At 35.8% G+C, this 26,274-nt stretch overlaps 1 protein-coding gene across 1 annotated transcript in view; it reads right to left on the minus strand.

Moving 5' to 3' along the window:
* The window catches only part of LOC100648035 (cAMP-specific 3',5'-cyclic phosphodiesterase), a 359,695-nt gene extending 333,421 nt beyond the window's left edge, over positions 1-26,274 (minus strand). Inside the window, exons 1-2 of the mRNA XM_012317596.3 lie at positions 25,913-26,274; positions 10,811-12,909 (exon numbers count right to left, since the gene is read on the minus strand). The gene's annotated coding sequence lies outside the window, so the exon portion shown is untranslated. The remainder of the gene's footprint in view (positions 1-10,810; positions 12,910-25,912) is intronic.

Consider the following 26,274-nt stretch of genomic DNA (forward strand, 5'->3'; position numbering starts at 1 on the left):
AGTTAGAAGAGAACGTGTACGTAAGTATAATAAGGTGGATGGCATGTTTGATAAGATAGGTGATAAAATAGGTGTATCGTCTAGTTATCAGAGAAAGGCTAGGAAATTTGAATCTGGTTTTAACAGAAACGGAGAGAGTTCCGAAGCGTAACCTCTAAGTCAAAATCCCATTTAACCTAACCTCAAAGACATACTAAAGACGAGTAATTGGCGAATGCACCAAGTTTGCTTCCAATCTCATCAAACTGTCAACCAATAACTCAACTCCAGAGAATTTCTTACTGTCGGCTACGATTCTAGAGATGACAGATAGGCGAGACTCGAGATCGTCGATGACAGGAAAATAGCCGCGTTAAGTCGCGTTCACACGTGTTCCAAACTCGGAAGGACATCGTTCGAAGCAAATACGTTTGTACACGCGACGTGAATGCCACTTTAGTGAACGATCACCTCTAGCTAGGATAATTATACGCGATTCGTTTCAAAATTAACCAAGCCACCGAGTTTATAACGCGGAAGGAAAGCTACGCCGTAGCTTGGCTAATAATACGCGACATTATTTATACGGAATAGGGATCGAGATCACGTGTATTTGCAGAGTTACCATTCATTGCAGAGTATCGAAAATGTCGATGAGTCTTGGTCGTCCGTCTATAGATTTATTTACCTCGATTGTTAATTATAGTAATAATACCTAGTGATTGTTATTTATAGGTATGAATTATTACGAGGGAATTTTTAATTTTGGAAAATCTAGTATACTTGAACTCTGCATGGCAATAAACTCGAACTCACAGTAATAATATCCCTTACATAATATTGTAATAAAAAAATCACGACGATAATAAGAATCATTGAACTGAATTTTCCTCTTGCCCTTGCATTGTCTACGGAAAATTGATATTTTCAAGAATCCCCTTCGCTTAAAGCAAATTCGCTTTAAAGGCAACGAGCGACACAAACAAATTATTGCAAAGGCATTGGCGAATTTTTCAATAGCTTCACGAGAGACAGAAATTTAATAATAATCCTCAAAGAGCGTCTCAGTCGTTCCAAAGGCGAGTTTCCAACGAAGACGCGGGGAAACGTTCGTTACGCGTTTCCTTCTAGCGGCAGTTGCGTCGTCTTTTTTACGTCGGACGATTGAAAGAACAATTTTAGACCGAGCATAGAAAAAAGAAAAAAGAATAGAAAAAGGCACGCGGCAGTTAGGAAGGCGGCTGTATAAAACGGCAGCGTAATATAAATTCGTTTGGCGAGAAGAACGGGGGGATGAGAATAACTCGCGGTGATAAAAGCGCGGTGGAAAGGTGTTACGATTAAAAAACTTCTCGTCATGTGAATAAAAACCGCGTGCCGCGCATATCAAGTTTAAACAACGAACAAAAACTGGTTGGTACGGCCAGGAAAAAAATATCCACTTTAGGGAAGAATTCGATACACAAATCTGTTCAAAAGTAGGGGAACTTTTGTTTGATTACGTAGGCCGACAGTTGTATAATCGATGACAGGCCGATTCTTCGTGACAAACTAAATGGAAAACGTAGAATAATACTTTTTTTATACGACGCTTCATTTTTTCAAAAAATTGAATATAAAAAGAAATGATCGAGTTATTTACGTATTTCGATCATTTATGTTAAGGCCATCATTAGTATGGATCATTAAATACTTTTGAAAAGATACGAAAAACGTAAATCATGATGGAATTTGTAAAAAAATAAAAGCGCATGCTTTATATTTCAACAAATCGCTATTGACGTTGATAATTTAATTTACAAGAAGAGTTTCGATTCAAAAGTTGCGAATTGTTGTCGTATTTTCAAACGAGAACGCACGAAGGTAAAGCACGTGGAAAAATCACATTCCAAAAGGAAAAAGAGAAAATAAAATAGTACGAAGAGGAAGAGATAACGAAACACCGGATTTTTTTTCTTTGCTCGTTTATTGTATTTTTCGTGCGTTTCAAGAAATTCGAATTTCTGGCCTGATGGAAAATTTCCCTTTTATGTTTAACGAGAGATGTAAACGCGGTTGCGTGTGCCTGGAAAAGATCGAATGAATGTGTGAAATATTCGATTGCATCCTTTCAGTTACAATTTTTGGAAAAATGAGTTTCCAACGCCAATAATTGCTTCGAACGTGACATTCCTCGCGTTTCAGTGTCACCCTTTTTCTCTGTAAAACGAAATTCGTTTCAAATTTACCTGATAACCGGGCTGTTAATATCAGGTAATTGGAATCCAAAGTGTAAATTAATTACAGTAATAATTACAGAACGCAATCAATGAATGAGAAATACAAACGTTAAAAAAATATTAAAGAGACTCGTATTTTGTTTGGTTGAGTAATTTACTTTTATACAGTTTTCGTGAAAGCTTTCCATAATACAGAAAATTAATTTTAGATTAACTTTCTAATTTAACGTTCATTATTGGAAAATTACGGCAATAGTTAAACGAAAAATAAATATATAGCAAAAAGTGAATAATTAATTCTTTTTAAATTCCTATAACAAATTTATACAAGCATACCACTGAACGCACAATGTACACTTCGTAAAGAAGAAGATTAATTTCAAACGTATCTTTCAATCTTTTCCATTTATAAGCGAAATAATTCCAACGAAATAAGTAAATGACTGAAAAATAAAAAATAAATAATTTTTATAGAAATCCCATAGCAAATTCATGGAAGTGCATAGCGGTGTAAATTACTGAGAAGGCGCGATATCGAAAAGGACCAAGTTTAATCTCATAAAATAGGTTACGTACATATATAACCCTATCGATTCTGTATAGCACACATGCACCATGTCACATTTTCACCCTAATTTTACAGTTTAACTTTATCCCATGTAAACCTGTCATTTGCACACTGCTGACGTATGATCCTTGAAAGAATATAAAGATATCTTAGAAATATGAAAATCGTAAACCCTCCTGAGACATTTAGAAATCTCTCCTGTATACTTTTGCTTCTGATGTTGTTCTCTTCTTTTCGCGGGATTTTTTATATTGTAAAAAATTCTTTTTTATACTTTGTATGTTTTCTTTTTGGAATATTTTTTTTACTTTTGAATATTTTTGTGGATATTCTAATTGTAATTGTAACATCTTTGGTACATCAACATCACTAACATAGGATCACGTATCTTCTTTGCTTTTGATAAATGTAATTTAATATAATTTTATATTTATTTACATATTTATAGATAATTTAAAATAATTTCGACGCATGTTTCTCCGTGACAACGCGTTAAATATAATCGAGAAATGGATTTGAAAATTGATCATAAATAGTAATATCAAGTTAGAATTAATGGTGAACAAATGGTTAATACGTGAAACGTTGAAATTAATGAACTTAACATGTGTTGTGCAATGAATCTACAATTTGAAATGTCAATTACAGACGCGCAAAGTACAATATGTGTATTTTGGATTTGGTTGAAATACTATTAGAAAAGACAGAATGTTACACGCAACCTTGGGCGTGATTGTATCAATCTGCTAATTTAATTTAAGACTCTGTCATGTCGTGGAGGCAACTATACCACTTGCACGCCCTGCAAAATGTCATGAAGCTAATCGCCCTGGTCTGACATTTCCAACGATTCTATTTAACGTAACAAAATAAGATTTCTCGTGGAATCGGGGAGCTTCGACCCAGATTCTCGGAATCTTACAATTTCAATTTCCTCAAAAATTCATCATTTATCCCTGGTTAACAGGAAAATCAAGGAATTCTAGATCGAATGACGAAAGTGGTCATTTTTGCTGAGATTATAAATAATTTCTAATCGACTCACGAAACAAATTCTATAATTCTTGATGAAATTTCATGGAATCTCAAGTTTCTCCTAAAAATTGTTTATTCTTCGCAAAAATTCCGCATACAATTTATGAAATTCCGTATTTCTCATAAAGAATTCGTCGGTTTCTATAAAAATTCTACAAATAAATCACTACATTTCACACGTCGCCTCGCCAATTCCGATTCCAATTAATCCTAAACTTAAAGTGGATATTCCAATCGGTTCCGGTTTTTTAACCAATTATTTTAACCGATATGTTAACTTTTATACGACAGCAGAAAATTCTACCTGAATGTTAACTTTAAATTAGCCTTGGATCTCGATAATTATACAGCCCAATCAACTTCAGCTGCGACGATTGAAACGAAAGGAACCTTCGGCCATTTTTATCGCCTGAAACATTTCACGGCCCGTTTAACAGCTGCAACGGCAAGTCAAAGACCTGGAAAAGTATGGAACAATGTGTCCACACTCGCGTCATTCTTCCAGCGGCGTAAACGCATGAAAAGGTCCATGAATCGACGGATACTTTCCTTTCGTGAAAAACCTGGCTTTTCCAGACTCCGCCGGAACAACAACAGCCGGAAATTGAGTTTATTTTACGGTAGCGAATGCCCGACAATAGCTCCGCTTCGTTTATCCATTGGGAAATCTACTTCGCTACACATCGCGCTTCCGAATGAGGATTGGCATTTCGTTTAGTCTATGACAGTTGTTCTCGCGGATTTTCGGCAAACTGCTAAAGTATCGAAGTGATTTATGGTTTCTACTAGCCGGGATTAAGCGATTTTAAGCTTTTTGAGTAAAGAATTTATCGGTAAACAATGTTTCGTGAGAAATTTGATTGCAGCAGAAAATTATCGACGAATCGAGTAACTGCGAAAATAACTGCGAAACGGACAAGAAAAATTGTGAAATAATTGAGATGCGAAGTAGTTGAGGCACTAGATAAAGTGTGTTATATGAGTATCATTCGCGTGAGTTGGAAGTTTTATCGATAAACAAGCCAGCTTTGGTTAATGGCCCTCCCAGGGGTTTTTCTTCCTTCAAGATATCCCGACAGTAACTCTATTGAATTTCCTTCGGGTTCTGACATGTTGTTTGCGACTTTCAGGAAATAGTAAAGTGAAAGACGATGGTTGGAGATATGCCTTTTGTCCACGAATTTGATCGATACCCCTGCTTGTATCATACATAAATTTCACATTTCTTAGTATGTCAAAGGCTAACTGTAATGTGCTTAGACAATACTATTTTTGATATATTTTAACATAATTAGTTTAATATCTCGATAAATTTTAATAGAAATGGAAATTATAGCGAAACGTTAGTAAATCGAAAGCTGAGAGTAAAATATTTCAGTATGTTCTGTTATAGAAATATCTCTTAATTTATTTATATATTTTGTATTTTAATATCAGTATTTTCCTATGTATAATATTCGCGTATAGAAATAATATAATATAAATTTAGATTTCAGCAAAAATCAAACACAAATTTAATTCTATTTTTATTTCGAACTCGGATCTAGGCCAAAATCTAATTTAACTCTAAATTAAGTTTCAATTAAAATTCTATAAATAACGCAAAATTAGATATAATATACGGTAAATATCGGATTAATGTTTTTTTAAGGAATTTTCTCTAGTCTCAAACTATTTTTTAAAGATATTAAAGATTCCAGGTAGCGTGACTATAGCGTTTTCGGAAAATTACGAGGATTTCCTTGATATTACCAGGTTTCAAAATGGCGAAAAACTTCTGTGAAGAAAGTGATCGTTATTTATAATGCATTTCTTTCCACGTCCATGGACTTGCCGGTCCAAGTTTAAACACAGGCAAAAGACGAAGAACACGATTTACTTCTTGGCGAAAGAGGATTAAGGTTCATGACTTTCATCCCGGTCTGAAATTTTCCAAATCCTTTTTCTTCACAGACGGAAGAAAAGACACAAAAAGGACATTCCGAAAGATTGGAAGTAGCTTTCCGCATTTTTACAGAATTCCCAGTAGAAGCTTTTTCATTCTTACAATTTCGTTAATGGCGCGTAAATCATTAAAAGAAATTTCATAGAGATCAACAAAGATATTTAAAAGAAAGATCTTTCAATTATTTCGTTGACTTTGATCCTATCGATGATCACCTGCTTAATTTTTATCGTTGACTTCACATTTATAAAATCAAATTTCTCGACTTCGTGCATTTTTCGTATTTCCCGCCGAAATTACGAAAAGCCATAATTCCTCCGCTACTATTCTAACGCAACATATCACGGACACCATAACAGAGTTAAATTGCCGAGCTAAATTTGAGAAACTATTCAAATCAATTTAATCAAGCTCCGATACGTAACCAATAACATTCTACAAAGTATTTAAATCAATTTAACCAATTTACCAACACGTCATTGAACACAGCAATCCATGAGATTACAATAATCTCGTTAAAATCTCATTAAAAGATCGTTAAACCGCTGAATGGCTGGCAACAAAAATGCCTAATGTAACCTAACGCATTTTTAATCTATTCCATCCACTAAAAGAACTTGGACAATGGGTTCGTCTAAACCAATTCCTGAGGACCTTGTATCCAAGACGTCTTGGTAATCCAATATGTTTTGCTGGATATCCGTTGCCGATAACCATTAACGCAAAACCGATACCGGATCATCATTAGTGGCAGGTCAATACGAAGTGAGGGAGGGACGCCATAATCAGGGCTAAGCAAGCAATATCGAACAGGCCATTTCCTCCTGAGCCTATACACGTATGAACACGCGTATATTGTGTAGGTGACGTTCGATGAAAATACCAAGGAATAGGAATTTCTGATTGATTGCTACATCGAATTCTTATGCATTTACGATAAATTTAAGAGTGGAAAAATTCATAGAATGCACATGACTTACATAGATATATAAAAGATCGAAAGTGGAATAGCGAGACATAATTTTCACTAGACGAGACAAATCCCTCTGTAACTTACATCGTTTTATTAGGTTGTCCGGAAACTGTCTTTCTTTCACAGACACGTCTTTTACAACGATGCATCTTTATAGAAACACGAAACCTAATCTATCGAACGTTGTGATCTTTAGTTTGATAGAACAAAATGGATCATACGTAATTCGATAAAATAGTATAATTGTTGTGCATCCATTATTTCCTTATAAAACGAAAGAAACTTTTCGGACGACCTAATAGACCTCTCTGTGAATATATGAAACTGTATAAAAATACGCAGTCTGTTAATCGAAGTTATAAAACGTCTGTCTAGTTATTAGAAGAGAATATTTCACGCTGAATAGTTGAACATACGTAGGACCCTGATTTTAAGTAGTTAAGATAGTGCAGGAAGTGTGATGGCAGAATTTACAATATCCGACGACCGGATCGAAGCACCAAGCATGCCTCCTTCTGTCTCTTGAGAGAGAGAAAGACAGAGTTCCTTTAATTTCAAGCCTTTCCTTCCAATTCTGACTTTTCACGTTTCCTCCCTGCCACTCAACTTTATTTCCGGTGGGTAAAAGCTTCCTTGGAGCTGGACTTCGTTTTTAGTGGAATTTTTTGTCTATTTGTCGGATCTTACGTTTGGCAACTATAATGACAAGTTCTACTTTAATTTCTTACGAATTTATTCTTGCAGATTTCACCATTGTGCGTAAAATCCTGTAAGAATGTAAGAAACTGAAGAATCTTAAGAATTGCGGGCGGACCAAATTCGATGACCAGAGACTATGTCTGCTTAAAAGGCTTCTCGAGTAGAAAAGAGGGATTATCGATAGTTTTACAAAGGATTATAGTTCACAGAATGATATAAGTGGAGCCTTTGTGAGGGAGAAGTTTTTAGCGTGCTTGGAATTGGGTTCACGATGAATTTCAGATACTTGGAATAGGTAAGGAGTAATTTTAAATCCCTCAAAGGTAATGGCGTGACACGCAGGATCAGCTAGGAGAGAATTCTAGGAATTATATCAGTGAGGGAAGCGCAGCTATATTCAAAGCGGTTTCGTTATCGTATTTGATGGCGTTATAATTAATCATTATCATTAGCGTTGTTAATAAATGTTAAGAAATTTGTAATATATTATGGATCCTAATATTGACGTGCTTCTGGTATTTCGTTTCTTTCGCTCTTATTAGATTTGTGTTAGAAATGCAGTAAGAAATTAGAATAGAGAAATTAAATTATACGAAGGAACAGAATGCAAATTGGCAATAAAATATAAAATTAGTAACACTTTCCTGTACTTACAAATGTTTCTCAATGTGTCTTAAGTGTATCTAGTTTTTTAAAAATAGCACCATTATCATTCGTATATATTGTTAGTATGTATTGTTAGTATAGTTAGTAGTATATATTATATAGTTAGTAAAATGTTTGTTAGAACACAAGATTCCGGAAACTTCAGTTGTCGTAAAAGTCTCGGTGACAAATGGTGCTGTTAGCGCTATCCTGGAGGTATATTCTTATCAGAGAACAGCGAATTTCCGAGAGAAAACCCATCTACGGACAAAGGAAAATAGATTTTCGATACTCGGACCCCTCTATCAATAAACGTCCCATCAAATTCGTAAATCATTTTCTTCCCCTGAAAGATTAATCCCACCATCTTACTCTTCGATCATGTATTAAATAATTTATCATATATGTAATTCAATATCTCACAAATATACGCTCTCCTCGAAGAATTCCATTCTTCGAATTGATATCTCAAATATAACTAGCGAAATGTCAAAATCCATTTTTATTTACGATAATTAAATGAAATAAACTACTGTTTAATACTATTAAATAAAAGAAACTACTGTATCATAATCAGATTGTGGATACTTATATTAATTCATATTCAATGAACAAAGTTGAAGAACTGGAACCTCAAGAAAGGCTCCTAATTTTGCCTAATTTCTAGGGATTCTCATATCCTAACCTCTAAATCAAGAGGATGGCGCCACTATCGATCTGCCATTGCTCCTCCCAATTGTTAAGGACAACCCATAGTTATTCTCCGTCCATTCGTAATTCAACATGCTCTATTTTCTCGTTCATTTTCGACCTGTTCCCTCGTACAGCACTCTTTGTTGCATGGTAAACGCGAGCAGAAGGATAAGGGAGAGGTTTCTAGCAAGGGCGCGCGAGAAAGAATAGGGGAATTGAATGAGAACAGCCGGAAGGGAAGGTTATCCACATAGCATGACACTGAATAGACAAAAAGGAAGCAAGACTATAGACACTTTAGATTGATCCGGATCCCCGAGTAAATCCACTTTTCCAAGGAAACATTTATCGACTTTTCCTTTCTGGACTTAGAATCCGTATCCCAGAGTTTCGAACTTTTCAGCTACCATTCGAATCAAAGTTTTTTGGGGATGTAGAGTGATTATCGTACTAAATGATGAGATCTTTCCCTGAAGTGGTACTTCAAAAGTCTTTTTTAATACTAGGGTAGGTCTGTTTCTGGATCTATTCTAAACTTCCAAATTGATTTTAGTATTAAATCAAACGGATCATTTTGACGTATAAAGAAATTTGTAGAAGTTATCCTTCTTCTTTAGAAACTTTTGATTTTAAAGAAAAATATAGTAGACCTCTGGCGATTCCCAACATGACACCCACTCGACCTAGAAATTCATCTTTAAACATGTCTTTCAGAATTTACGACTCTTATAAGCCCACAGCGGTATCTCGAAAATACGAAAATACCATTTTTTCCAAGTCTACGAGCTGCGAGGTGTCAGCAAATTGTGAGAATCGCGTTTTAAGACGATAGAGGAACTCGATGTGCCCTGAAGGAAACCAGCTGAACGACGATTACATAAAAGACGGCTACATTGTGATCGGTGGAGCTGATAGGGTCACGATTCCGTAGCAGATTGAATTGCTTTTGTCGCTATGAGTCTGGATTGGGCCGCTGGGACCTGACAGATCGTTAAAGCTATACGTGCGTCGATTTGCCGGATATATCGAGCTCCTCGCCGATTCTACGCATCGAAAAATTGAAGTCGGAGACCTGGACAATAATGGATAGTCGGTTGATCGACATTCGTGAACTAAAGAAACTAATTTCTCTCGTGTTGCTACTTTTATAGTAAACTGGTAAAGTTGTATTTCTAATTCGTGTAAGGATAGAAAGAGTAAGATAATGAATAGAATGCTAATTACTCTAACCTGAAAATTCCTTCTCACGGTAATAAAAATGTACTATATTCCAAGAATAAAATTTCTCCAAATTATGAGGCCAGCATAATAGATCAACCTAACTTAATTACCCTAATTTTAAAGTTTCTTCTGACCATAATAAAAATGGGTCAAACTCTTTCCGTAATTTATACAAGGACAGAATGAGTAGAATGTTTGTCAGCAGACTGAAAATGGGAAAATGTTTTCATTCTTTCTGGTTGGATCGGTGTAGAATAGGAGATGTTGGAAGGAAGTCTTGAAACGGAGACGAGACACATGTCTCAGACACAAATATTCCAAAAGGGAAAGTTCGTCTACTTAAAAACAGTTATCGCAGCAACAGATGTTTGAAACTTCCATATAAAAGACTATAGTAATTTTTCTATTAACGTCTTCTTTTTTAAGTCATTTTATATGCAACTGAAACTTATAATTTTACACTTGTATTTAAAGTAACTAACTGCGATATCTGGAAGTAATAAGGTTAATTAATGTAAATTATAAGACAATGATGAATTTAATTACGGACTTGCGTCCGTAGCTAATAAACGTAATTGATTCATTAAATCGGTAGATCTCTGCGCTCCGTACCATTTCTTTTATTAATTGCAGATAATAATAGCGTTAAATATATTTAACTAACTTCGACAGACCGAGGAATTGACTGAACTATCCTGGATCAAATTTAAGAAACAACACGAAGACACCTCCAAAACATCACCAACCTAAAGATCTGCACAGAGCATAAGACGAAACGCCAAGCAAACGCTTCCCAACGAATCCACTCGATCCAACAAATTCAGTGCACTCACCTTCCCTTGGTATTCCTACCGTCCTCATCGTCTTCCTCTTTGATATCATGCAGCCTGGGGCTTAGGCGGTGTTGGGTGCCACCCTCTTTGGAGAAGTCCTCCTCCTCCTCCTCCGCCCCTTGTTCGGCACCCTTTCCGTTCTCTAGGTCTTCCAGTTCCTCGTCGAGATTGCTCAGAGGCGCCAACTTGCCGATCTGTACCACTGACACCTTTTTAGGTTCTTGTTGTTGATCCTGATCCTTCTCCTGTTGCTTTTGTTGATGATCTTGGAGCAGCTGCTGGCTCTGCTGCTGTTGCTTTTGGCGGCACTTGCGACACTTGCGGCCGGTGGAGCCCTTCTTGGCCTCGGGGGTGGCCCCCGAGATAGTTACACCACCCCTACCCCCGCCGCCACAGGCGTACGGCAGGCAGCAAGAACACCTGGCCCCCACCTCGACACCCTAGCGCCACTCAGCGTCAAAACATCCAGGGCCGGCTATACCAGGCTCTTCAATGACTCCTTTCCACTTATTTGATTGATATCGAACGATTTTTAGTTCGTTTTCAATGGGTTACATCGTCCTGTCACTCTGGGAACTGGGATTAGACCTGGTCCAGATGGCGTAATATTGGGTGCTCTCTGGGGATCTATAAAAATTGATTTAGGTGCTTTTGAGGTTTTTAAAGATCCAAGGGTCCGAACCTTTCGTTTTGTCACAATTAGAGCGAACTAGTTCTAATTCAAGTGTCAGAGACTCGAGTGTAGATTTAGTTTAGGTGATCCAATGTCTATTCCTTTGCTCTTCTAGAGTTTCCTAGGATTTCAATAGTAAATCTTGGTTTTCTTTTAGACATCTGGACACCTGGCACGGAGGATTCCTCTTGCTGTCACGATAATAGCCTAAGTTCGGTTTGAACTTTAGACATTTGAGACTGAATCTGATTCAAGTAGCCCAATGCTGGTTTCTATGTTTTCTTGGAAGCTATGAAAATAGATCTTGATTCCTTCGAAATTTCTGACGGCTAAAGGAAGTGATTTCTCGTTTCTTCTCTATCGGAGTGGGCTGTGTTAAATTTAACCTCCAGTCAATCTGACGGTAGACCCAGTCCAAATGATCTGATATCAATTCCTTTGTTCTTCCTAGATTCACAAAATTAGATCTAGGTTGTCCTTGATCTTGCAGATACCTAACACATTGGAGCTTCAGCTTGGTAATAATAAAAGCCTGAGATTAAACCCAATCTACGTGCTCTGATGGATCTAGGTTCTGTTAAATGTCCCAAGTGCCTGATAGGAGTATCAAACTTTGGATTGTTTTAAAAATTAAAGGTTTAGGCTATCTTACCAACCTCCGCACGTACTTTTAGGCTAGTAATCTTAGATAATTTTCAGATTTCACTCCCAAGCGAAAAGCGGAAGTTCATATAGTTCTATATCAGCCCACTCTGGATTAGGGTTGATAAGGAGTTCCTATGGATGATTCAAGTGTGTAAACAGGATTCCTTCCTCCTGATGATTCTTTGAAGATCCTTAGGGGCTATCGGCAAGTTACTAGAAGCGTTTAAACCTTTCGTGAAAGTTTGGATCTCCCTACGTGACAAAATTACCAGTAGCTTCCTTAACGATTATCTAACAAGCTTCCCCGGTAACCGGATAATTTTTTATCAAACGATTAAGGCGAGAACTCGAAGTATGAAAGTTGAAGAGAGAGATTTAAATTGTAGGCCTTTGTTCTTAAGTCACATACAAAATTTCAGTGATTCCGTTCTGATGAACATATTGTACAGCTTCTATGACTCCACGAAATTGTCTTCTTCTTTCAGTACACCAATCTGAATGTCCTGGACGTTTTCAAAGATCAGTTCTTCTAGATTTTCTCCAAGATCGATCTTTAATCATCTGACTCTCATTTATCGAACATAGTGCAGGAACATTGGCTTTCAGAGAGTCTAAACTTCATGTAAAACAATCTTCTTAAATTCCTTGACATCCACATAGGACGCCAAATATTCTTCTAACTGCTACTCTTCCTCACAGATCGTGATTTGTAAGATGCAAGAAAATTGTATGATCCCTCGCGCGTGAACTAGGACACCAATTAACACATAGAATCCTGTATCTACGAACACACAGCACAAAGTGAAGACAGACCTAGCTGTGCCTCATCGAGAATGGCCTCAGCTCGCACAAACACCACGAGGATCGAATGAAAGGCTCCCTAACTATCTTCTAACACCGACTACACGTCGAATACCACTCACCCCTACAGTTATCCTCTTTTATCGACGAAAGAACAGGAAATACCTGTTGGGATGGTGGAACCTGAGTCAGTTGGAGCAATTAGACGTCACACGCTAGATATCGATTCCCAGGCTCATCCTTTCCACACCAACCATTCATTAATCGTTGCTCCTCTTTACTATAGAGCTCTTCAGCTAATTCAACAGCTCAGCTTTCAGTCTGCTTGCTTCACTGTGCTCTTTCTTTCTCTTCCTTTGCTTTCGGTATCTAGATCCCTTTAGTAGAATGACTTATTTGACTTCTCATCAGATCACCTTTGAAACTTTCTATCAGATAATTTGCTAAAGCAATCTGTTTGAAGATCCTCTAGAGTAGGGCGTTCTATTTCGACTAGTTTGGCACAGGGTTACGAAATGTGCGTAGAAAGCGACGATCGGTGGAGGATGATGACCTGGACTAGTTTCTGAAGATGGCTGCTGTGTTCTCGTACAGTGGAACACGGAACAACTGATTGTCGATTGCGGAAGGACTTGTAGCCCTCATCGCTAACGACAGGAAAGCATGTGCTCTTTAAAAGAGTTTCACTGTCAGATGACCATGGTGTAAAGAGAGAGAGAGAGAGATGTGAGAGACGAGTTGCAGTTGATAAGTCAGTTAATTTCAAAGTTTTGGAAGCTTCAAAAGCTGATACAAAGTTACTTCACTCATCAGGAAGTTTGTATTGTTATCATTTTCTTGTTCTTAGTAGAATTTCAAGTGAATTAGTGGGTCTTTGAATTAATTGCAGATTATTTTATTTTGCAAGGATGCCTATCTACTTGATTATTAAAATATTAATCGTAACTAATTACGTATTTGGTTTGTTGTGTTACACATTCGTCCTAATTCGGTTCTGAAAATTTTCGATTATCTACAATAGTCTGGTAATATTTTCAGTCGCACGTAGGCGAGATTTTCAATTTCCTAAGAAACTTCTTAGAGAAAATGCTCGAAATCTTGGTAAAGGTTTCTCGAATATCGATTTCTCGTCGTCTAATATCAAATTCGCGGATGGAACGGTTCGATTTCCTGCTCGAAAGAGCATTTAGTATTACATGAAAATCCAACGAATCATCTGTATGAATATATCATTTCTCAATAACATATTTTCCAAAAGAATTGATTCGTCGAATTTTAATTTATCAAGCTTCCTCTACAGAAATATTATTTTAAGTAAATAATAATACAAGATTGACAGATAATATGTTCGAAATGAAACTGTTTTATTTCATATATATAACCTCTAAAATTATTCTATTTAACTTGCGTGTTCTGCAATGACCTCATTGTTTAAATGGGATTGCCTTGTTTTGTATGCAGAAATAATTTTCAGAATGGATTTATATAACGCGTCTCTTTTGCCTGCTAACAATACAGTCAGTGAAATGGAACTTTTCTGTTTTACTGGTAGAAATAATCTTCAAAATTTGTTGATATACGTCTTGTATTATAATATTAGTAATATTTGAAGCATTAATTGAAATAATTTTAGATACAAGCATTTTTAATTTGAAAAGTTTTGTTAAAGCGAAGACATTCTTATTTCATATGTAAAAGCTTCATTTGTTTCGAGAAATTAAACAGAATGAAATTTTAAAAATTCCATTTTCCTTTAAATATTTCAATAAAAATATTCGTTACACTAATTGAACGATTGTAATGTCTTAAACGTTGAAACAAAATAATCATTTCTCCGCATTTCAGAAGAGTGACAAATTTTACCTCTGATTTTAGTGAAATATTCACAACAGTCATAAACAATTACTAAATAAAAAGGAATAAAATTTTGTCTATTCCAAATCAAATGTTGATTTTCTACAAAAATTGTTTTCGTGAAAATACTCCTTCATCATATTCAATCGTAGCACTAGCATTTTTCTACACGCACCACATTTGCCATCGGCCCTTTTCTACTTTTACAATTTACCACATTTTCCGTCACTATACAGTATATTTTTTCGTTTGTGATCCTTGCAGTGAAAAAATTTTTATTGTATAAAAATATCACAGTTAAGAGATGGAATAAGTGAATTAATAATTAACATATTATTTATGATAATACTTTTTAAAATCTTTTGCAATAATATTTCCAAGTTTTAGTTACTATTACGATATTCATGCGTAATATTTATTATTTACTATTCCTGTAATAATATCTTTACAAAAATTGCAGTATTTCTTTCCTACAATATTTATTATATAATTTACGACACGTTAAAATTTCAACATTAAATAATATTCATATCTTTACACTCTATCTTTATTTCCTAATAGCATGATATTACTATAATGGCTACTAAATTTAACATATACTACAATCTTTATTAATTATTATTATAATGCATATTAGAGAATGTAATTTCATTATATCTGATCAATACGTTTTCTCGCATTTCATTTGAATCTTAAGAACGACATTTAAATAGAAAATAGCAAAGTACATTTTTCAGATTTCTTGGAAAATTCGCACGAAGAAGGTTGCCAGGCGTAATCACGATTTAAGAAAATAGCATAAACGCGTGACTCGCGGTGGTATCGAAGTAATCAACTGGGTCGAGGCTGGAATTTTTAATTTCCTCGCAAGCTGCGTGGGTTTTTATTAACCATTAGTCCTCAAATTGGTCGGGAAGCTCTTTTTAGACTGTGATTGGTTATGGACCCTCCCCCTTCCATTCGTTGCGTAGAAGTTCTTCAATTTTGTCGTTGAGTGGAAAAAAAATACGGAAAAAAAAGTCGCCGAGAGAGTTGCCAGGAAATTGGATCCACAAAGGACAGAGGACCGTCAAGTGTCGAGAAAATTCGCTGAGAAACTCGAAATTTCACCGCAAAGCGAGGAATATCTATGGTACACGGGAACGCGGCCTTGAAGCGGGTTAACGATGAACAATAGAGTATTTTACAACGTTTAATCTGTCGTATTGAGTTAATGAAGCCGTGATACGTTGAAAAATATGTTCCATGATAATTTTGCATCATCTGAGAAAAGTACATTCGTGTTCGATAATTGATAAACAATTTCTTTTATTTTCCTCTCGCGATTAATCAACTGGTGAAATTTGTTAAAAATGTATTAAATGATTTTTAAAGAGAAGAAAAATGTTACCGTCTACGATCAATGAGAATCTACTAGGCTGTATAATAACGAGATTAATATTCATGTTTATTGATTCTTCGTTTTGAAGGAAAGACAGGAATATAGATTCCTTGAATGTAAAAATAAACGTATTTCTTTCTCATTATGAACATTTTGTTACGTCTCCTCTAAAACATTCATTTATATTAAAAAATCTAGATTATCTAATAAAGATATTGCAGTAGAATGAGAAAGTGGAAGTAGAAAGAGACTACATATGGTCAGACCGGTTCTCGTTCCTTTTCAATTTATCATGCATATCTTTATTTTATTAGAAACAGAGGAAACTGTTACCTATTTCTTTCTTATCGTGATCTTTAAAGAGCCATCAGCTTGATAAAAGCGTGATAAAAATAAATTGACAGCAAGATTGAAATATAGCGATATGAAAAATGCCGTAGATAGTCAGACACCGTATGCTCCCGTAAAGATATTTATTCAGAATATTCTGCAGATTATAAAGCAGATATAATATAAATAAAACAACAAGTTCACGATAAAATAACTGGAAAATAAATGCAGCGATAAACATTTGATCGTTTTGTTTATCAGAAAGTATTTAATAATACAAAAATAAAATTTATAGCAGCATCGCAATAAATTTTCTGCGGGAAAATATGGCGTATAACCATGGAAGCGTAAGAAAAGAGGTAAAGGTGTAAAAGTAACATTGAATAAGAGTATCTGATTTTCTACGGTGGAGGCAGAAACAATTTGTTTATGGTATAGTAGTATCCCAATGGGGTTGCGTCTGAAACGTTACTTTACAGGAAGAACTCTATCTTCCTTGAAATCCGATTAAAGATTTCCGCGTATCGAATAAACAGGAAATCAAGTTACGTGCCGTTAGATGACACCTTCTTCTGCGGCCCTTTCACGATCAATAATCTGCCAGTGAACCCGGTTGCTGATTAATTTTTCCTTAAAACGAAAGCGCGAGTCGACCAGCGAATCATCGATTTATATTGCTGTCTTTGTTTCTCAGCATCGACAACTGTGTTGAGTGTTAACAGTATATGGGATCGTAGAATGTAGTGGTCGAAGCTATTTTATTTCCTCTTTACTTTTTTTACGAACCTTTTATGTTTTATTCATCACTTTTTTTTATTCATTTAGAATTTTTATTGCGCTTAATGTATTTTTAATACTATTTACGTGTTACATACAGTTTTTGTTTTTGTTTTTTTATCAATTTTCTGTGTTCTCACTTTTTCACTTATTTTTTTATTCGTTTGCAATTTATACTGTATTTTGAATAATATCATTCAGGTGTTACATATGTTGACGTTATATCTAAAAAAATGAAAAAAAACTGAAACCTTCGTTGAAATGTACGATGTCTGATCATATACAATCCCACCCTACTTACTTCGCTATATTTCAATATTGCCTTCAATTTATTTCTCTCGAACGATTTAAATTCCTGAATATAAAAGAAAATTATAATAGATGCCATTCAAAGCCCACGATAAAGAAATAGAGATATGGATATTGTTACATTGAAAAACAGCTTCCTGTGTCTTCAATAGAAAAAAGATCGCAAATGATATTCCAGACAATGATATCAACAAGAATATTGAAATTCGCCAATTATTCAATTACAAATTACTCTTCTTCGCTTCTCCACTTTTTCATCCGCGTAAAAAATTTATTCGCGCGCGGCAATATTATTAAGAAATATTCGAGTAAGAGATCTCTCTTAAAAAATATCAAATCATTTTCCGGGTAACCAGGAAAATAATTTTCAATTTTACTCGAAAACCAACTAGTTTCTATATAATCTCGCTTATCCCTGCAGCAAATACAGGCTCGAAACTGGAGGGAGGGAAATTAGCTTCATTCGTCCAAGGGTAGGGTTCAGGTCAAAGTTCACGTTAGAGGTCAGTTAGAGTTAAAATTGTCTTCTGATTGGTCCAGTGTCAAGGTTCGAAATTAATGGGGCTAATTGGTACAGGATGTCCCGAGTGTTTCATTCTACAGAGCTCGTCTTCGAGGATGGTGGTGCATTATACGATACCATAGGTGATTAAAGTATACGTCATGTGATTAATTAATTTGTATAACTGTTTACTTGCAGTCCATTCATCTTGACCATACTGCGAGAAATGTTAATACATGTCCGAGCTCGATTACCAAGGATTTTAACGTTTTGTATCTTTCGTAAGACTTTAAGGTGCTAAATGAAATTAGTAGCGAGTTTAAAGAATTGTCATCATTAAATGGCCCTTAATACGAATAATCTGTAGTTAATAGACTATTCTTTTAATGGATTAAAACATCTGACACGGTTCCAGGCAAAATATACAGTGGAGCAAGTAGAAATGGACTGTATATGATCAGGCATATCGAATCTTTGCTTTCAATAATGAAAGAGAATTTCTTACAAATTAGTATAAAAGAGAATTGAATACCCTGACTTTCTGAGACATACAAAACACTGTCTTTCAATACTCTACTGTATATATTTCTGTTTTAGTCATGCTCTTCAAGTATTATATTAGTACATATTAGTGTTATTAGTATATTAAAGCTATTCTTAGTTAAACTCTTGCTTTCAAAATTGAAGTTTCCTTGAAATTTATGGTTAATAGAGTTTTTAGAGTAGACATACAAAATTTAATAACAAAGACATAAATTGAATGTAAAAACGAAATATAGTATTATAAGTACAAAGGGATCGTATATAGACAGGCATCCTATTCTCCTTTCACAAGCAACAAATTTTAAAGAGATTAATTTTCTTCAAATATGAAAGACCAAGTAAAAATATCCTTATGATCAAAGAGGAACAACTTGCCCCTAAGACCAAAGAAAAACTTGCCTTACGAAAGAAAAGATTGCTTTATCATCCGAAACTTAATCTAATGCTACTTTAGTTTGTATAAGGTGTTAGTGTAACTCTCGTTCATCGCAGAATTGTTATTATTACAATTTTCTTCCCTCATTGCGTTACGTTTGCCAAGATACAAAAGGGTGGGTTGATAAAAGCACGAATGCTATTCAGGTTTGCTTAATTAAGCCAGGGTGGCCGGCACGGTTCGCGATAAAAGAGCCACTCGCAATTAAGCCTGTAATACGCGATTCTTTCTTACGAGACTGAGCTAAGTGTCGTTGATAAATTGAACAGAAAACGAGGCGGTTTTGTTTCCTTCTGACGTAGATGCTCACGTTCTCCCGGTGTTCTGCGTTTAAAAATAGCTAGCGGAAATGTTTTGCTGGATTAAATAATATCATACTGTCATTTTCCTTTTGCTAATTTGTACGACTGCCAGCTTGAAATACGTTCCTCGATTTATTCAAGCATTTCAAGTTCGTTTATTCAAAGCAATGTGGAATACATTTTGTAGATGGATTTATAAAAATAATCCGCAGAAATATAAAATGGAAATACGTACGATTGAAGACAATGAGTGAGCGACTGAAGATAAGATGAGGATAAAATCAAGCAATAGAATAAAGTGTGCTGGAATGAGAATCGTTAGCAGCCTTTCTCTAAAATCTCTTTTTTCATTAAATAAAATATGCCAGAGAGAAAATTATATTCATTAATCGTCTAAAACGTACTATTTTATCTTGTTTTTATGACTTTTCTAAATAATGGAATATTTCTAGTGTTACAAAAATTGCCCTTAATCCTTATTTGTAGTAATAAATAATAAATTTCCCCTAATTTTGTTGGTATCAAAAATAGTGTAATAAATTACATAATTGCAACAATAAACAATAGCTGGAGTATTTATTGAGTGCTCCCTTTGAAGGTATGGATAATTTTATTTTGTATCGCACTGTTAACGATCAGGTGCAATTAATTGACACATGCCAGGGGGTCTGCGTTGACAATCAATGACTGCCCGTGGTTATAGTCATCAAACCCCTCGTAATTGATGACAGAAGCTGCGTGCGATAACGAAGTCACACACCGTAAGCTACACCTAGGAAATAGGCCTATTTGCTCGAACGATGAACTTTTTGTTTATTTTCGCTCGTGAAATCTGCGTTTTCATGTAATCTATTGTCTTTAATCGTTATCAATATTTTTAAAATAATCTATTTTAATTACCATTGATATGAAATTAATTTGTGAGTGTATATCTACGATTATGTAGTTCCTAAGAATTCATAAAGCTATAAAAATTCCAAATTTCAAAATATCTCTAGTTGTCAAATTTATTAAAATAGTAAAAATCGATTTCTGTCATGCTATACTTAATGACAGGTAAAACTACCAGCAAGGATCAATTCTTCATGAAAAAGTTGACAAAAAACGTAGAATAGAATTCCCTTATTTACCGCTTCATTTTTTAAATAAATAAGCCTGAAGATCGGGTGGTTTGTCAGCAAGTCACAACCTGCACGAATTTTCAAATTCCATATTCTCCGAAACGAAGACCCATACGAAAAAATTGCACAGCACATTTTCGACGCACTTTTAAATAAAGAATCTCTCAGCACTCGATTAAGGAAGAAATTTTTAAAGATTTGATAAATATCACTTTTGTCCAATAGATTAATTCGTATACGTGGCGTTCTTTATTAAAACGCTGTGTAGCTTTCCGTTTAATCTTTCCCATCCTTCTTCTGCCCCTCTGCTATTCGATAAATTTTGTAAATCCGGCCGTTAATGAAACGGAAAGAAAAGCTGAATACGCGTGAGGCACGGTGGAAGCTGCTGAAGGCAGTCAGCTTGCAGAGCAAGTTCTTTTTTATCGAGGTAGGCGGACTTTTCGTTCGTGCGGCTATAAACGCGATTTATCGCGGTAGCTACGATGAATTCCCAGAGCTTTCTTTCCTCCTCGTTTCTACTCTCTCAGAAACGAATATATTTTTCTACGGTAAAGAACGTGGCTATGGTGAAAATGTGATGGAATGAGAGGAAAGGTGATATCCTTTGATACCGATCGCGGTATAAGAGAAGTAAATTTGAAAATAAAGTTCGAGCAAAAAAGAAGAGGTTATTAAATGGATTTCTTTTGTACTCGTCTGACCACATACGTTTCTGCTCTACTTATTGGCATAGAGAAATGTTTATATGTAGCTGCTACAATTTCAGATATTTCGAATCACTCAAATATTCAATATCAATTGCAAATTAATGCTACACATATGAAGGACGATCCTTTTTGGGTTAATAAATTTTCGGGGCACAAATTTCCCAAACTAAAGGAATTCTCCTCTAACTGTTGTCTACGTTCTTGTAATTTATGAAACATGTAATGCTTCCAAACTTTTGGCCACTGGTCTACATCTCGGGACAATTTCCAATAAATGCATTACCACAGATACTCGTTCCAATACAATTTTAGTTTCATGGGTATACACAAACATGTCCAAACGGACTTCCGAAAACAGGTCGGATTTTCTTCCAACTTCAACAAAGCGAAAAAGTATGCTATCAAAGCAAATCGAAGCAACTCGTCTCTTCTTCTCCCTCAATTTCTTTGTTTCTTTATTCGATTGCCTGGTGTGTGACACGATTCGACGGAATCAAACTTTGCCAGCTCAAACACGAAACCAAACGAATTTGCCTGTGGAAAGAAGCATTGTCGAGTTATCGCCTTTGTACCGCTTTCTTGCCACGCGTTTCCATGAAAGAACACTTCAATAGTGCCGTCACTACGCTCTAACTATCATTTAATCCGCTTATCGACAGTTTTCTTTGTAACGACGAAGGTCTTTGACAATTTTCAACGTTTGAGGAAGATCATAGAATAAAAATGATTCTCTATTTCATAGTATTTCGATTAAAAAATCTAATTGTCAACTTAAAGTTAATTAAAATGTTGAATTAGATCGTGTTAAACTTCGTCTGATTCGGTGGAATGGTATATGCAGAGTATAAAGAGATAGGTTAGGTTAGATTTGCGTTAGAGTATATAATTGCTAGATATTTAATATTAATTTCCGTTCTGTAGACTATGATGTAAATTAATGTCCTATTATGGAGAGTATGAAAATGGAATGTACGTATAGCATTGTATCGTGGAATATGAAGTTAGATATAAAATAAAAAATTAAATACAATTTAAAATATAGAATATGGAATACGAAATGGAATATAGAACATAGAGCAGACTGTAGGATTCCATCCAATGTTGCATTTATATGCAACAAAATAAAATAAATATGATACGAAATATAGGACATGAAATAAATATAACAAATATGGAATACAGGAATAAAATCAAATAATTTAACCATAATTGTAATAGCACCTTGCAGCCCAACCAAATTAGGCAAATTAAAAGAAAAGAAAAGAATATCATAAAATTTATAACGGAAGATATCTAAAATCTACTTTTTACATGACAAATTGAGGTTTCCACGTAAAGATTCGAAGTTTTCTGTGTACAAAAGAATTGGAATTTTCTTATCTAAGGATGATATCGCAATATTTCCTCTGAAAGAAAAAGATTGGCATTTTCTTAACAAAAGATTGGAATTTCCTCATGACAGGTAATAAATCGCCATTGTATAAGTATATAAAGCGAAGGGGACAGCCGTTTTCGTTCGTCAGACAGCGATTAAATTTTACAACGCGATACTCCGATACGGTGAAAGTTGCGCAGCACAGTTTCCACGACTTTTCAGTCCCGGAAACAAACTCCCCACGGAATTCGGCTGACTAGACACGCTTTTATTTCACTTGCTTCAGCGAACCTATTTCGCGCGAACTACGAGTCGCTGCACCTTTGCTTCCAGACGTTGGTTTCGCTTCCTATTATTTTCTCGATGTCTCATCGTTGTACTTTAAAGGATATGATGAAAATCCAAGAACTTTTCCGGATTTCAAAAATGCAACTTGGACAATTTTTTAATCATTCGAATGTAGGAACTTTGTTAAATACGCGAACAGCTTTATTTGTTTCTAATTAGAAAATACAGGCGTGACAACAAATTCAAGCTGTTAAACTTAATTTGTTGGAAATTTAAGAAATTGAGAAATGGGATCTAAATAGAAGATTGATCTCAACTATTGGTCATTGTAAGCAATATTTTATTTCAAGTATTATATGCATTCTTATAATTCGTATAATTTAAATTTGAGACAGATGTCCAAAATGTGCTCACAGTAATAAATTAGTACGAGAAACGTAAAAAAAAATTATATAATATAAAAGATTGCATGGAATAAATATCAATACAGAAAGGCTTTTTTTCTCTTCAAAAAGGAATGAAAGGAATAAGCGTTCCGATCAGCTTAATAAATCCTTTGATTGTATAAGCTCCATCTGCTTGAACACATGGCAGTCAGGTATTCAGCTTTGCATAAGCACATACTGTGACGCGAACATAAGAACAAAGGCAAGTTGGGATTGAATTTTTAAAGCTCCAAAATACTGGAGCTCTTTTTTATGTTCTATCGTTTTAATAATCAATTTTAAAGCACGTACACAAGAATCTCTTAACGTTCGTTAACACCAAATATTTTACATTCTCAAAGGGCAATTATTCGCTCTAAGATATAGTAACTGTCGGAATTTTTCACTTATGATATATTTCCACTTTTACTTATACAATCATGAATAAAATTCTTCTTATACAAAACCATACATTTTACCATTCTTTTGTACAAAATGTTATCTTGTGAAGCATTACATAACATAAAATTATTTCTTGTAAATAAAAATTCTTCTATAACAAATAAATATAACAAAATCATTAACGAAACCTCTAATGTAATAATAGTAAGAAAATCCTACTTGCAATAATGATGGAATTACAAATATGCTGATATAATAACCTTACTACTCGCACTGATATAATATCCACATTACCATACTGATCAGAAACTGCTGACAGCCATTGTGTACTAAATATCCCTTATCTACCCCAAATTCCACAACTGCCAGTCCACTTTTCAGGCTACTGACATTAATCCAATAAACTAATAATAAAACTATCAGGAATATAGTAAAAGTTTAACTAGAAACTTTTGCTACCTACGGGTATACCAGATATCTGTTATCCAGGCCAAACCCCATAATGGCAAGCAACTTTTCGAAACTAACCTATACCCACGGTATCAACTACATAGACGTTTCCTTCCAATTGATCCCAGACCTATTGTGTAAGCATGAATATTAGCATATATTGTCAATTTCAACCTATCCAATCGTTACTGTAGACTTCCAATTCCAAATACCTCCAATTCTCTGTAAAAATTACTGAAAAACCCATTATCTGCTTTTGCAAAGCGGAAGAACCCTCATACAGCGTCATACCTACTATGATATATACCAACACTATCATACGCTTCCAATTTTGACAATTAATCACTGACAGATACCACAAAGCTTCGATTACAAGTAATTCCCACCACCACCCTCTGCCCAAATCGTTCAAAAAGCCATTAACTGGTTCCCCGAAGCAAGAAAATTATCAAACGACCTGAAACCTGGCAAATCCGAAACCTACTATCATGTCCAACAGATCGTACATCCGTCAATGTGACAAAACAACAAGTACCGGTTCTTGAATCCAAAAAATTCAACCCTCGTGGTGTACAGACACCCTTAGGCCGGAAATGACTGTGCAAAATCGGCAGACAAGAGGAAGAGAGCGGTTGGCGATGGGTCGCGTCACGCACCAGGCACGTTAGCGCAGAAAAGTTTGCGGCTGTGGGCAGCAGACAACAGGTAGCAAGCCACACGGCCGCGCAACCCTCTTTCGAATCGAACAGATCCATTTTTCTGTTGGCTTACTGACTGCCTCGGGCCTGTTTTTCATCTGACTACTTCACCGGGGTACGAGAGCGCGTAGTCCCAGAGGACACATGCCTGTCCAGTACATCTGGTCACAGAAATGCCACACTGGTTGGCTACGCGGATTTCCGCAACGATCACGCACTACATCGGCGAGAAATCGGATACAGAAGTCGAGTACAGAAGAAAGAAAGGAGTCTGAAAAGGATTGGAGTGGTTTGGCTGGGTTTGAGAGTATGTTCAGCTGTCTGTGTGTCTGATAGGGTTTTCTATTACGCTTTTCTGGAACCAGAACGAAGCGTTGAACAATGTTCGAGAAAGTTTGAACACTTAGATTACAAAAGACAAAGGTTTGAAGAAGTTGATGCCTGTGGTAAATAATTTTCAGATGAGATTAAAATTCGTCAGAAATACGAGACGTTAGGAAACGTTCTTGGCGGTGACAGCGAAAGACTACTGGAAATTAACACGTTTATACGGATTTACGATAAAATTATGAACTTTCTTTGAACATTCGTTATTCGTAACTGACGAGACGATAAGAAATTTGTATGAAAGTTCACAGTCTGACATGGGGAACGATGTTGTGCAGAAAGAACGCGTAATACCGGCGCCACGTGCGCCTCGTTTCCTACGTTCCTATCGCCAGAACAACGATCTCCGAAAACAGCTTGAATATCGATAACGACGAAGAAACGTCACTTTTAACCCCACGTTTCTACGTAATCCTTAATCAAGTCAAAAATCCTATCTATAGCAACCTTAGTGTTCCCTTCAGATATAAATTAACACAGATACGGCACATAAACAGTACAAATTTAAATCTTCAATTGCCACAAGCCCACAAACTACAACAAATCATAGCAAGCCCACGAAAGAACGTCCCAAGACCAATCTAACCAAAGTCTAACCGCAAACACGGATCTGTCAGTCTCATTCGCACTAGTCTCTTCGATAGAGAGACAGAAATCACGGCTGCATCCGCATTCTCCGTTGCAGAAGGTTACCTGAGTGGCTATATAGCCGCCTACCGCGTCCTTTCACCCCACTTTGCACGCAGAAGGGGTGCACGGATAGTAAACCGCGGCGATGCTGACGCAGGACACCTGGTGCAACCGGAAGCTGGGTCTACAACCCGACACAGACACGCAGACACTGGTCCAGACGTTTTGACGACACCTGGGGTCAACACAGATTTGACAACTTGAGCTTAGTTGGAAATTGGCGATGTTTGCTGGCACAGGGATGGATCGAGGGATTATCAGAGGGTTGTTTGGTTCGTGAAATGATAGAGAGGTAACTGGTAGGACGGTAGAGTGACGAACGTACCGCGAGGAAGCTCGGTGCTTCCGAGCCGAGACGATGAGCT

The sequence above is a fragment of the Bombus terrestris genome, chromosome 16 (assembly GCF_910591885.1).
Source record: "Bombus terrestris chromosome 16, iyBomTerr1.2, whole genome shotgun sequence".
Lineage (NCBI taxonomy): Eukaryota > Metazoa > Arthropoda > Insecta > Hymenoptera > Apidae > Bombus > Bombus terrestris.